Raw genomic sequence first — 12,818 nt, forward strand, 5'->3', positions numbered from 1 at the left:
AGAGAGCAAACTTGGGCTAGAACTCAGACCTCTGAGGAGAGGGCACTAGCCCACTGGCTTTGATGTTTCTGGAGGGATGTGGAAGAGGCTGGTCCTAGAAGTATTGGAAAACCTGCCAACTGGATTCAGCTGCTGTTACTGGAACAAACCGGCGCTGTAGGGTGAAGCGCCGAAGCTGGGAAGACACGGACAGTGATGGAAAGCCAACAGGAGCAAAGAGTAAACAGCACCTCTGTTCTTCTAGCCTTCCAGCCTTCCTTTAGCACTCCACTCACAGAGGTCAACAGGAAGCCAGCTGCCAAACCCGAAATGTGGTCTGCAGAGTCCCAGCCCAAGCATTATGAGGGTAGGTGTTAAACTGAGACAATAGCTTCATAACTGTGTTTCCAGTCATTTGTACTTAACCGACTGAGCCACCCAGGTGCCCCCAATTTCCAGTCATTTGTGTAGCTAGCTACCTCTTTAGCCTAAAATTTCCAACTTGAAGGCAGGAAATATATTTGTATCCATTCCATTATCCAGCATAATATTTGATGTACAGGTGCTGTTGAATAAATGCATGGTTAAGGTATAATGGCCTTTTACTTATCCATGTTAAATTGTTGTAGTTTGCAGAATTTTTTTTTCCTTCTCAAATAATACTGTGTCTGTTGGTTATTATTCCTAGCTTTGGGGCCATCTACAGATTTGTATATGCATTGCCTTTTATAGAAAGTGATCAATGTGAAATATATTGTTAAACAGTCTTTCTCTAGCTTTAGACCATATAAAGGTCACGTAATGAGCTAGTTAAACATAGATTCCTAAGCCCTGCCCCAGAGGTTCTGACTGAGCAGACCAGGAGTAGAACTTGAGAATGTGTGCTTCTAACTGGTTCGGAGGTATGAAGATACTTTCCACCCAAGGTAATTTTTAATTACAATTGTTTTAATAAAAGTTCAGAACGTGGCAGTCTTATAAAACAGCTTTACACTTTGTTTTTGTAATGTTTACTTATTTTGAGAGAGAGAGAGCAAGCACAGGGGAGGAGTAGAGAGAGAATCCCAAGCAGGCTCTGCACCATCAGCACGGAACCCGTCACAGGGCTCAATCTCTTGGACCATAAGAACCTGAGCCAAAAATTAAGAGTTAGATTCTTAACTGACTGAGCCTCCCAGGAACCCCTAAAAGTACTTTACAGTTCAATTCAGTAAAACATTTATTGGACACATAGTATATATAAATCATCCTGTTGAGAATTGTTAAGAAATAAGCAATAATTAAGATGTTTTTCTCTTTTCAAGGAGTTTATGATTTAATAACTTAGTAGAACACTTAGGAAGATTAAATAAGGAGTAAAATATTGTAAATAAAGTATTTGGGGGATACAGAAAGTTTAAAAATAACCAGAAATAGTGATTTTTTTTGTTGAAAATACATTTTGTTGAAAATACTGCAGTTGACATTGGTGATGAGCACCAGGTGTTGTATGTTAAGTGTTGAATCACTAAACTGTACACCTGAAACTAATATTACACTGTCTTACTAAAATTTAAATAAAAATTTAAAAAGACATTGCAGATGACTTTGGGAGGTTGATTATAAATCATGTTTTACTCATTTTATTTGTTCTTAATGAATGGATAATGTGAAAAGAATGTGACAAGAATATTTCTTACATATCGGCGTTATCTAACTTCAAATATTTCCTTTGTACTCTATCTCCATCACTTAAGTCACTTTGGAGCCTAACCTTCATCCAGATCCCGCTATTATATTTTTTATGACTGTATTTTTTTAAAAACTCAAAATAGGGCAAGACAAGTTGGAATAGGCTTCAGAAAGGGGAGCAAAGGGAAAAGGTGAAGGGGCTAAAGATTTCCCTCTTCATGACTTCAAAATGCCAGAATGTTATCACAAGACTACTAACCATTTTCCTCCTTCTGTGTCTGGAGAGAATGGCCTCAGGGCCATAGACTGTTAAATGTAGCCAGGTCTTATGTTCAGAAAGAGGTTCTACTGAAATGATGAGAATCAAGTAGGTCAAACCATTCCTCTGCAGTCAAGTACAGGCAGAGGGGGAGGGTCAGGCAGGGCAGATAATCAGCTAAAATTTAATGCCATTGGCTCCTAGCTCTGGGTCCTATTTCCCTAGATTCAAAGTTTGGATCCCTTAAATTTTAGTTGAGCCCTGGATGAATGACGTAAATGCTCTGTGCATCAATTTCCTCACCTGTAAAATGTATATTAATGTGATATCTTTTTCACAGGATTGTTTTGAGAACTCAATGCATTGAATCAGGTAAAGCACTAAAACGTATCTGATGGATAATAAGCACCTAACACATTATAGTTGTCATGGTTCTAGTCAATAACATCATCTTCTTTTACAAGGAACAGTTGGTCTCTACCAAAAGATGTTATTTTAAGGCCAACATGTATTATTTGGAATGTATTGTTTGTATATTTTTTAAAATAAATTAAAAATTATAATTAAAAGTTATTATGGTGTATTATTAAACCATTATGTTTAACCCTCTTTTTTTCCTTTCTCTTATGGAAAAAGAAAGGAATACCTTTAAAAATCATTTATGTGGAAAGATATTTGGATAAATAATGTGACAAGTTATGAAAGTTTATAAAAATTTAAAGAATGATAGGGGCGCCTGGGTGGCTCAGTCAGTTAGGCATTCAGATTCAGCTCAGGTCATGATCTCATGGTTTGTGGGTTTGAACCCCACATTATGCTCTGTGCAGACAGCTCAGAGCCTGGAGCCTGTTTCAGATTCTTTGTCTCCATCTCTGTCCCTCCCCCACTAGCACATGCTCGCTCGCTCTCTGTCTCTCCCTCTCTCTCTCTCTCTCTCTCTCTCTCTCTCTCTCTTTCTCTCTCTCTCTCTTTCTCCTTCCCTCCCTCTCTCTCTCTCTCCTCTCTCCTCACTCTCTCTCAAAAATAACTTTAAAAGAAAATTTAAAGAAAGACAAATAATACAGTATAAGCACTAGTTTTATTTCAGTTTGAAATAATATGTAACATGCTAACAATTTGTATATTATAGGACAAGCATTCAAATTTTCATTGTATGTTTGGATTGTATCTTTAATGTTTTGTCCTTATATTTTGTTAAAATACTAAAGAGCATTGAACAAGGACAATATAATAATGTATAATCCTTCCACCTGATAATTAATTGTGACTGAAAGAAACATGGTAAAAATGGTACCCAGTACTTAGCAACACTGGATTTGGTAATTCTAAAGCAGTTTGACGAATTATAATCATCTGAATTCAATCCAGACCACTATATACTGACTTCAACTCAGTATTTTTCTTAAAAATGACTTTGCATATTTAGTAACTATGTTGGCAAAGATCTCCTTGATTCTTCACCAAAAAAGAATTATCTCCTGCATAATAGTGTCTGAGAATATACAATTATAGACTGATGCTAATTCTCTCTCTCACTACATAATTTTGAAGGGTAACTTAAGATATTTAAAGTGTATGCACCTGGGTGGCTTAGTCGGTTAAGCATCTGATATCAGCTCAGGTCATGATCTCATGGTTCATGAGTTCAGGTCCGGCATTGGGCTTTGTGCTGACAGCTCAGAGCCTGGAGCCTACTTCAGATTCTGTGTCTCCCTCTCTCTCTGCCCCTCCCTCCATCAAAAATAAACAAACATAAAAAAATTTTTTAAAAAGATATTTAGGTGTATGTGCATATGTCTACACATGCATTTATACATATTTCTGTTTTGATATCCTGTTTTTTTTATGTCCATATATGGGGAAATATTCTCTATTTTATTCACTAGTGGTACCTAACTGCAAAACTGCAGAAGTCTACTCTCAAATCTTGTGGCAGAAGAAGGGAGATCCTGGCTGTAACGTGGTCCATCTCAATCAGGAGATCTCAAATTTGATTGCACATTGGAGTCTCCTGTGGAACAGAGGTACTCCAATTTATTTATTTGTTTGTTTGTTTGTTTGTTTTGGTGAAAAATCTTCCCAGGTGATTGTAAAGTACAACTGAGTTCTCAGACCATGAGTTTAAAAGTAGCTTCTAGGCATCTTATTACTGTATTGCTTCTACTTTCTCATCCAGTTCTTTTTACCTAGATCCTGCCAATCTCTAAGATAGTCATTGAGTTTACTAATGACAGTTGTTTTCTCTTTTATCCTGTAAGAATGAACATATTTGGGAAATGTCTACTTAATTCAAAGGAATTAAATATTGCTCATGCCAACTATATACCAGGCACCATGCTAGCTGCCAGTGGAAATACAAAAATTAATTCAGTGTAGCATCTGCAATCAACTTGCTAGAAATATGTGGAGAGAGACAAACACACGCATAAAGAGGTTTTCATATCAGAAATGTTTTAATGCAATTTTCTCAACACTGGCTACACATTTAAATCACCTGAAGAGTTTTTAAAAAAAATTACTGATGGCCAGCCACACCCTCAGAAATGCTGATTTTAAATCTGGGCTGCATCAAAATTCTCTAAAGTTCCTCATGTGAATGATTCTTCAGCATTCACAGCCGTAAAGCAAAGTGCTATGGCAATGAGGAAAGGAAAGTTTTTTGTGGAAGAGGTAGCCTTTAATGAAAAATAATCATCATGAGCTAGAATCTCTACATGAATCTACTTATTTAATCATCAAATGACCCTTGAAATTGTTGTTACAATGATCTATTTTTTACAACTGAATAATAAACTGAGTCACAGAAAGAATTACTTAACTCTCCAAGGCCAAGCAGGTGGGCAAGCCCACACTAGAACCCAGGGAGTCCGACTTTAAGGTTTCTCCTCCACCGACCATGCTCTTCTTCCTAATGGGAATTCAGGGAGTAAATGAAAGAAAATACATGGTAGGAAGACAGTGTGGAGTAGTGTTTGCAGGCAGTCTCTGGAGCCGGTCTCGTGCCTCCTTGAGTTCGGGCTCTATCACTAACTAGCTGAGTTACCTAACTTCTTTGTGCCTCAGTTTTCCCATTAGTACCTTTGGAATAATAAGAGCACTTTTTTCATGGAGTTGCGAGGATGAAGTGAGTTGTTACGTAAATATTAAGAATCATAACTATTGTCCTGTGGGAAAGAACAACTACTAGGTAGCTGAAATGCCTGGCTGTGGAACGGCGAGGAGTCTGGTGTGCTAGACGAGGGGAAGCAGAGTGGCCCATAGTCAGCGTGCCTGTCATTCTAGGTTCACCTCCATTGTCCTATCATAACAATCGGTATTGCTTGCTTTTCTCTTTCATGTGTCCTAGTTGGGACAACAAAGAGATCTATCATAGCTATAATAAATCAGGGGGAACAGCCCAGGTGAGAGGATTAGAGGTATAACTACTCAGAAGACTTTGAGTTGGGAAGTCCTATAATCAGAAAAAAAATAAGGTCTGTGTTTTATAAAGATAACTCAGGCAACAGTGTGTTATATGGATTGCAAATTATAAAATTTTACAATTTCTAAATATAAAGCAGTACAAACATGTGCTTTGAAAGATATGGTGGGCATTGGATGTAAATTCAGGGGAGAAGGGTTGAAAATGGGATGTACTCTAGAAAGACTGAATCTATCATCTTTCAAGTCAGGGATCAAGCCAGGAATTGTTTCATTATTAAGGCCATGTGTGACCTGAAACACTCAAAAAGACCAGGCCTCAATAAACTTGGCCAAATTGCCAGAGATGTGTGGGTTTGGATTTTTCTCACTGCAGGAAACAGCAATTCAGGACAGACTAGAAAACACAGTGTCATATCTCAGTTTTTATGGCCCATGGCCTGGAACTGGGGACTAGGTGAGCAAGCTCAGCTGTGTGATACTGAAGGAACAAAGGATAAGAAAGAGGGGTCGGCACCAGCAGATCTTCTAACAAATAACTGCTGTTCACTTGAAAATGCATGAGTGTGGCTCTTATGAAATGCAGTAAGTTTGTCACTGTTTTCCTTACCTTGATTTTCAAGTAGATAAGATTTCTCAATCCAAGATCATTTTAAAAGAACATATCACTCTCATGTAACATTCCAGGAACATGGCAAATAACAAGTGTGACTGTGAAGTGAACCTATGACTGGAAACTGAAGCCAGAATTTCTGCATTCCGTGCAAGTACCCATGGTTCCTTTAATTATACTCCAGGCTTACAAACAGGAAAGTGTTTCACAGATGTAGAAAATCCAAGAGGTAAGCCAAAAAATAAAATAAATATATGGTCTGGCAAAACCAAACTAGATTAAAGCAACATGATTTACTAAGAGAGAGGAATATTTTGGAGAAATAGTAGCAACAATGGACTCATATTGAAATAGCCACTTATTTGAAAAAGCTTAGCAACCGAGGGAGTGATTGTCAATTTTGATAAATATAACAAAGATGTAGGAAATAAAATGAGGGGAAATGTCTACATTAAAAATCACAACTTTAAGTGAAAAAAAATCTACCTATCATCACATTTCCAAACTTTCCTTTGAGAGAGAGAGAGATTGAGAGAGGCATCCTAGAGTTCATTACTTTTGTGGTGATAGCTGAAAATATTTTTATAATCTCTCCAATATACTTCTATTAAATATCTCCTTCCTGTTTTACTGATTCACATTTGTCTAAATTCTAAGGATTTACAGATTCTTTAGTATTGCATTGCTTTTATTCAGATTTCCATTTATGTAACATTAAGAAATATCTAATGCCAATATGAATTTCATACAATTTGGTAGTGCATCAGACCAACAATGCAAGAGGTAGTTTTCAGAGAAAGTCCAATTGTGTTTAAAAATATCTGCAAAGTTGGGGCACCTGGGTGGCTCAGTTGGTTGAGCGGCCGACTTCGGCTCAGGTCATGATCTCATGGTTTGTGGGTTCGAGCCGTGTTGGGCTCTGTGCTGACAGCTCAGAGACAGCCTGGAGCCTGCTTCAGATTCTGTGTCTCCTTCTCTCTGCCCCTCAACCGCTTTCACTCTTTCTCTCAAAAATAAACATTAAAAAACTTACAAAATACTTTTTTCCCCACAATACCTAGAAGGTACACATGAAGTGGACTGAGGCCATCAGACATGAAGTATTTTAATCTCAATCAAAGCTATCATTCCACAAGAGTAAGAATTTGTTCCATTTATTAGCAATGAACATGTGGCTTATCGCTTGACTCGTTAGCACACTTTCTGAACACAAGCTTGTAATTTCCCAGAATTCCTTTCACCTCTCCCTTGCTCTGGCAGAAAGTCACTGTGGTGACATCTGTTTCTTGTAGAGCTATCAAGAACGATAAGCAGCTTCTTGTGTTGCATAAGTCATGGATTTTTTCCCCTATTCCCCAACAGCTAATATGCTCCTTTTCTGCCATATGGAAAAGATAAATACCAGAACCTAAAATATCAGAGTAGAAGAGAAATAAGAATGAAACTCTTTGAACACTGACCATGGAGGAAATACTTATGGGATATGTTCAAAGGTGTTTGACTTTTTTGTTATTGTTATTAAATTAGTGATCACATCAAAAGTATGTTAGCTAGCAAAAATTTTCCTTTATGTTACTCTATTCAAAAATTCAAATGGGCACAAACTGTTAAAACTATACCTCATTTCCAGGTATTTATTGTATGTAACAAAACACCCCCAAAACTTATTGGTTTGAAATTACATTTTATTATTAAGCTAAGGATTCTGTAGCTCAGCTGAGCCTGGTGGAGCCTTCTCAGCAGTCTCTCACACAACAGCACAACAACTAGAGATACAATCATCTGTAGACTGCACTTGACTAGATAATCATGATGGCTCACTCATGGCTAGCAGCTGATGAAAGCTCATGGAGCACGGCTGGAACTGCAAGCATTAGCACTTAGACCCAGCCCACCTCTCCATGTGACTCGGGTTTCTCATGCCTGGTAGACTGGTTTCAAGATGGAATATCCAAAGGGCAGTGTCCAATGATATTCAGACAATAAGAGACAAAATTTCTTATGACCCAGATTCAGAAGTCATGTGGTACCACTTCTGTCATATTCTTCTGTTCAAAAAGTAAGTCATAATATGAGCTTAAATTCAAGAGGAAAAGACTGCACTAGGGCCTGTATACCAGGAGGCATGTCTCATTCGGGGGCCCTTTGAAAATAAGTTGTCGGACCTCAAATTAAAACTTTATGTGGAAGTCCAGAGGGAAATTACATGTGAAAAATACTTGAACTTAAGAATTTGTAGATTTAGGACCCAATTTGATATAGAATGTCTAATTTCATTCAATGGCTCTGAGATTATTATACATAATAATCAACTACATTGAGTTTCATCTTCATGATCATATGTTAACAAAAATATATTTGTAAATCAGTTTTCATATTACTCCCGTTACTGCAATATTTGAATTTTAGGCAAAAATTTTTCTCTTTTTTAGTAAGGATCATTTCAAAAATGATGTCTAGCATTTATTTTATTTTTTTAACAACTGAGTTTTGGTGTATCTGTTAGGTTGCAATAGATAACTGATATAACTGACATTTTATTTCTAAATCCCCTTCCCACTGGTCTTCTGTATGTTGGAGTTTTGTTTGTGTGTTTGTTTTTATGAATAGAATTTATTGTTAAATTGGCTTACATATGACACCCAGTGCTCATCCCAACAAGTGCCCTCCTCAATGCTCATCACCCATTTTGCCTCTCCCCCACCCCCCACTCTTAATTTGTTCTCTATATTTAATAGTCTCTTATGGTTTGCCTCCCTCTCTCTCATTTATTAAGAATTCAAAGTGTTCTAGAAATTGTCGATCCTAAACAAGGCTATAAGAGAAATAAAATTATTATCCCAACTTTGTAAACATATTGATAGATAGAGGCTTCATGATTAAGAATTTGCTAAGAATCACATAGCTGGTGAGTGGCAAAGCTACAACTTGACCCTAGAGAAAATGAATCCAGAGTTCATACTTTTAAATATAAAAGTTGCTCACAAAGTCTTGTACTTATACACAGTATCTCAGTTACTAGTAACAAGGTCATGTTATCCTACAATGCGATCTAGGGCAGAATTTTAAGTAGTGTCAATTTCCTCCAGCCAAAGACTACCAGGAATACATCTATATTTGAACAAGTTGAGTCTGACACACAGTGGACTGTGAAAGAACACATAACATGGAAACATGGGGTGTCTCTATAAGAGAGTTTTAGAAATAGCCTTAGGATTTGAGCTTTGGTTGGGTGACTTTGAGGAGGGCTTAAGGAAGTCAGGATTTGTTCTAGATTAAATGCCGTCAGAAAGCTGGAGCAAATCTATGATTAAGTGAGTCAAAAAAACCTATACATAAGAAGGGCAGATTAGAGTGATGATAAAGCTGCAATTGGCAAACAAGTATCAGTCATTCAAGTTAGTCACAAGAGAGAGACGCTTGGTATTTTGTGGTTTGCACAATGACCTCGTTTTTGTTGGCATTTAGACAAAATTATGAAATGGTCTTGTTTTTCTCTCACTTTATCATGGTTTCAGAGTGAACTTGTCTCATGTTGGTATACTGTGAGATTTGTTTATGTTCAAAAGGAGAACAACATGGCCCAGCTGTGAGGGCCAGCTCAGCTTCTAAGAATACCAAGGGCTTGCTATGAGTATCAGGCTGGTTCCTAGATGTTAGGGACTGCTTTTATTATTTCTCAGTATGGTACTTGTTGGAGTGAATTTAGTGTGTCCTGTTCATTTTATATCATAATTTTCCTTTAATGCTTAGGGTGCTGAATCAACTATCTAAACAGAAATACTGTATGTTTGCAACTTACAATCTTTAAGTGATATTATTAATTAACGTATTTTATTAAAATTTATTTTACTTTTAACAATCAATATACAACATGCATCAGAATTTTAAATGTGTTATCATTATATTTTGGAGGAAAGCTTTTCTCCAAAAGAACAAATATCTGAATTTTTAATGAGATTAGGGAGATAACGTTTTTATGTGTTGACACACTGATTTTATACTAATTAGGCATTTGTTTTAAAAGGTTTTACTTTTACATTAACTGCTTCTGGTATTATTTGCTATAATATTTACACTAAAAGAAAAGATCAGGGGTTTTGAACTTAGATATACTGAGAAGTCAACATGATGCATAAGATTCATAGGAATTCTGTTTTATGTTAATTTTTAGTAATATACTGGAACCAAATAAAGGCTTTTTATCCCACTTGGCCATCTTGGCTGACTGGGTTAAAAGTCATTAAACCTTAAGCCAGGGTTTAGAAAATCAGATGGGACACCATTCAGCAGTTGCTAGAATTCAGTATTTGGGTTAAGGAGCAATACAAGGTACTTTAGTAGGGGGAAAAAGGAAGAAAGAAAACAAAAGAAAAGGAAATTATTCCTAGTTCCCAAAATATACTAAGTTTCACTTCTTTGACTGTATCTTCCTGTTTATACTTCAAGAATCTGGCTCAGTTCTTAACTCCTTTGATTGAAATAAATGCCAATTCTTAGAGGATCCTATGATCCTGTTCACAGTTCAATCAGTATTTTTGTCTGTCTCCTCTTATTCAATTCCTCACCTCAGTGCCTAACACAATGCCTGCCATTTAATGGGTGCTCAAAAAAAGACCCTATTAAACAAATAAATGAATGAACAAATGGATATTTTTATTCTCAGTTCATTAATAAATTGGCTTAAAACTTTTTCTTTCTCATGATTAACAAAGTTGTTAAACTATGATAAATGAAACTGAAACTTAATCCATGAAAGCTTACAATAAACAGTTTACTTTAAAAATAAAATGATTTCCTAACTTATGTATGATCTCACTTACTAATCCTTGATGTGAAATTGCATCCTTTTTTTCTGCACCCAGAAAACAAGATGTTTTCTAAAGACAGTTTTATTGTTTTGTTTTTGGAATTTGTTTTAGAAAATGCAAAACAGGTGTGGATCATCTGTAGTCATTTAAAGAAACTTACAAATACATTTTTGAGTGTATATTTTAAAAAATACATGCAAAGTTAACTTAATTTCCAATGCAAATAAAACAGATATTTATATTTATAAATACTATAATCAAAGTCTTTTAAATTAATATCATAACTTCAAAATAATAAACTCCAGCACTGAGAGTGTTAAGAGAAGAATAAAGTGAACTTGTTAATTCACAAATACTTATAGTCAGATATACTCATTAAATAAGGTTGCCATAGACTGTTATTCAGAACAAATAAATGCTATTTCTTTTGAAATCATATTTTGCAAAAAAATGTTTTGTTCTATAAATTAGTAGATGACAGTTATGGAATTTACTTTGTTTTGTTGATTCTTCCCATTGTTAAATTTAGTATCATCAAACTAAAAAAGACCACCACCAACAACACCAAATACTGCCAGGAATTCAAGTTTCACCAATAAATAATAATTCCATAAATTATAATACTAAGTGGATTAATTTTTGCATCTCTTATTTGCAATCTCATGTGTAAAGAAGATCTTCTTGATCCCTAAATATCTTAAGAGTAATATAAAAAGATATTTAATAAAGAGTCATTTTTCTTTATTAAAGAAGAAACTTGGAAATATTTTACTCATGGGGCACCTGGGTGACTCAATTGGTTAAGCATCCGACTTTGGCTCAGATCATAATCTCAAGTTCATGTAGGGCTCTGTGCTGACAGCTTGGAGCCTAGAGACTGATTAAGACTAGGTGTCTTCCTCTCTCTCTGCCTCTCCCTCACTCACACTCTATCTCTCTCTCTCTCTCAAGAATAAACATTAAAAAAAAATTAAAGAAATATTTTACTCATGCTTCCTGATAAGTGTGTTGGAATTGTTTCCATCATGATTTGATTAATTAATTAAGCCAAATGTAGCCAACTCCATAAAATACAGCTTAACTTATAATTCAATTTAGAAGACAGAGGCAATATTTCAATAATTTTCTAAGTCATTTAAAATTAATTTACATAATTAATAACTTAAAGACTTTAATAATTTAATAATTAGCAAAGTTACCAGCATTTACATAAGTAGTACTAAAATGAAATTCAAAAGTTATATAATGAACCATACAAATTTTTAAAACATAATTTAGATATTTTTATAGACCATATTTCTAAGGGGAAACAAAGTCCTAAAATAAAGATGATACTCTGGTTTCTCTTGCGATTGTATAAATCTTTCCCCTTTTACTAAAACAAAGATGATAAACACTCTCAGCTCTTTCGCATCTCAGAAAAATAGGTACTATAGTAAATGCATTTTTTATAAATATATGTGAGAAACATGGCAAGTCGTACGTGAATATTTTATGCCATTATAAAAGTGATATACTTCACCACTAATAGAGATCTCATAGAACAGCCACAACACACTCCAACCTTGACAGTTGGAAATAATTTCTCTTATATTAAAGACCATGATTTTATCAGAAAGTCCCTTTGCTAAGCACATGAATATTTGAAGATTTTTATCCTGTTTGTAAGAAATAGTCTATAGCAGATGGCAGTTCACAGCCAAATCTTAAGGGTAATTTACCAAATACTTGTAGATGAGTGCTTTTGATCTAAGTTATGTTGCTGGTAATTATTTGAGGGATTAGAAGGATTGTAACTGGCCTGTAGGCCTGCAGCATTAACGACTCACCTTTATTAAGTGCTTTTTATATGGCAAATGGATAGGATAACAACTTACATTTAAGAGAGGTTAAGTAATTTGCACAAGGTCACAGAACTAATAAGTTGTAGAATCAAGATTTAAGTCCAGGCAGATTGTCTTTTGTACACACAGGCTGTATCTCTACACTACACTGTTCCCCCTACAGAGCCCTGGGTAATTCTCCTTTCGTAGATGAGAGTTGAGGACCACTGCATTAAAATAGC

Source organism: Suricata suricatta, chromosome 5 (genome assembly GCF_006229205.1).
Source record: "Suricata suricatta isolate VVHF042 chromosome 5, meerkat_22Aug2017_6uvM2_HiC, whole genome shotgun sequence".
NCBI lineage: Eukaryota > Metazoa > Chordata > Mammalia > Carnivora > Herpestidae > Suricata > Suricata suricatta.